General features: G+C 38.4%; 1 pseudogene; it reads right to left on the bottom strand.

Moving 5' to 3' along the window:
- Positions 1 to 1,993: 1,993 nt before the first annotated feature.
- On the bottom strand, positions 1,994 to 2,081 carry LOC142855163 (U6 spliceosomal RNA; annotated as a pseudogene).
- Positions 2,082 to 2,379: the final 298 nt, after the last annotated feature.

The raw sequence follows: 2,379 nt of genomic DNA, 5'->3' as shown, positions 1-2,379 counted from the left end.
AAGGCCCTAGGCTAACTACAAGTGTTGCAAACACAAATAAAATCCTCTCTGCATTGAAGAAAATAACAGCAATGGTTAGACTGAATTTGGAGGCTTTTGCTTACAGCCAAGAGCAGCTTTGGGATCTGCCTGCCTTAGCCTTCTCTGTGCTTTTTTATACAAGTTTTACAGTTAAGACATGTTTTTTTTTTTTTTAGTCTTCAGTCTATTTTCAGTTATTTCATGGATTTTTTCTCTCCCTTTTTGGTATTTTTAAAGTTTTTAAAATTTTTAATTAAAATGCAATTATATCATTTTTCCCATTCCCTTTCCTCCCTCTACCTCCTCCTAAGCCTCCCTCCCTCTCAAATTCATGGCCTCATTTTTTATTGTTGTTACATATTCATACACTTATCTATCTATAAATGTATATAGACATCTACATATATGTAATGATTTCACAGCTAACCACTTGGTATTAGATAAGTCAGGGAGTTCCTGCCTGGGACAGGCTGACGTTCCCTCTACCAGGAATCAGTTGCCTGAGGCTTTTTGTCAGGCACAGGGAAGCTATACCCATGGGTGGATTTTTTTTAAGATGCTTATTTATTTATACTAACATCCAAATAAATAAGGTGCATACATTGTATCCATTTGATACATTTGTGTCTCTTTTTATCCTGTAAGTTCCTTTTCCCTCTTTTCTCTCCTTACATTTTAGTTATTGAAAGACCCTGATCGCATGTCCCGCAGGCTTTTGCACATTCGAGTATCATTGATCTTTCTCCTATCACTGAACCGTTCCTCTGCCTGCTATCAATCTGTGCAGCTCCTGTTATATTTAGTCTCACTTTTAATCTTTCTCCACCCTTTCAACTATTCACATGTCTGTAATATTCCATGAGCTCTGTCTGAAAACAAAGGCAACACATAAGAGGTTTTTGGGGGTGGAGGGGGGGAGGAGAGCGGTCTCTTGATTTTCAATAAGTGTAATCTTTCACCTGTGGGATCGAGGTCTCACATGCCTTCCTGAATGAGCATGCTCTTTTCCTTCTCTCTGTGGTCTAACCAACCACTTATTCACAGGTGACTCACCATTTCCCCAAATCTTTCCTGGGACGCCAGCAAACCGAACACACACAAAGCTTTCATTTGTCTCTCCTTTCGCATCCTATACCCCACTACCTTACCACGATGTTTCAAATTTCCTTTTGTTTACCAGACAATGTCTAGTGCCCTGGGAGTGCTGATATGCTGGTCTGTTCCTATTCACTGCAGGGCTAGCTTTCTTCCTCAGAGAATAACTTCTGTCTGATTAGACATACTGAATGGCTGACTTACTGTCAGACAGACTAGTGGGCTATCCCCTGGGTGGAGGTGGGCCTAATCCAGGGCAGCACTGGATATACTCGCAGCTGGGAACTCATTCTGAAAGCAAAGCCTGTGGGAAAGAGGGTGTCATGTCATATTCAGAGGAGGTTGTTGTAGTTTAAAAATCAGATAAGCCATTCTGAGCTGGCCTCACTGTTCCTCTGTGTGTAAATGCTAGAAGATACGGCCATCATTTTATCTTAGCCTTTGGGTGATAGAAGAATTGGTTTATGTTCTCTTACCGGACCTCAGAACTTTGTCATTCCTAGTATTTTAATAGCTTTCTACACACTATTACATAAGGATTATATATATTATATATGTAAGGATAATATATTTGTGCAGTTGACTTTCTATACTAGGTTTATAGAAAACTATGAAAATTAATGTAAAGGTTTAAGATTGTATTTACTTGTGTGTGTGTGTGTGTATGTGTGTGTGACGTGTATGTGTGACGTGTGCATTACTCTGCACATGCAGAGGTCAGAGGACAGCTTGTGTGAGACAGTTCTCTCTTTTCACCCTGTAGGTTCCAGGATAAAAATCAGGTTGTCTGCCTTGGTATCAAGCACCTTTACCAATAATAGGACCTGAAGGGTTTTGTTGTTCATTTTTGAGGTTTTTTGTTGTTGGTGTTGTTTTTTTAGATATGGAATACTTTAAGAATTTGCATCTCATCCTTCTGCAGGGGCCATGCTAATCTTCTCATTTTCAACTTGCTGCTGAAGCAAGCACTAAAAGGTTTTTTAAAAATAAAATTGGTAATGGGAGATGTTAACCAGATTTTTCTGATCTGTATTGCTAACTTAGAACATAAAAATTAAGACTTTTTCCTTTCTCTAGGTCTCACTTCTTATGACCTTTGCTTAATTTTTTATAAAAATTTATGGATGAGTAGGTAAGACAATTTCAATGCATTGACACGTCTACTTGGTTATGGAATAATTATAATTTAAACAGAGTTCAGTCATATCTCCTTGAACTTCAGAGAACACGTATTATTTTTGTACATCCTCCATCTCCTTTTTT

The sequence above is a fragment of the Microtus pennsylvanicus genome, chromosome 7 (assembly GCF_037038515.1).
Source record: "Microtus pennsylvanicus isolate mMicPen1 chromosome 7, mMicPen1.hap1, whole genome shotgun sequence".
Classification (NCBI taxonomy): Eukaryota; Metazoa; Chordata; class Mammalia; order Rodentia; family Cricetidae; genus Microtus; species Microtus pennsylvanicus.
The sequence above is the reverse complement of the archived record's forward strand: the minus strand, read 5'-3'. Positions and strand labels throughout refer to the sequence as shown.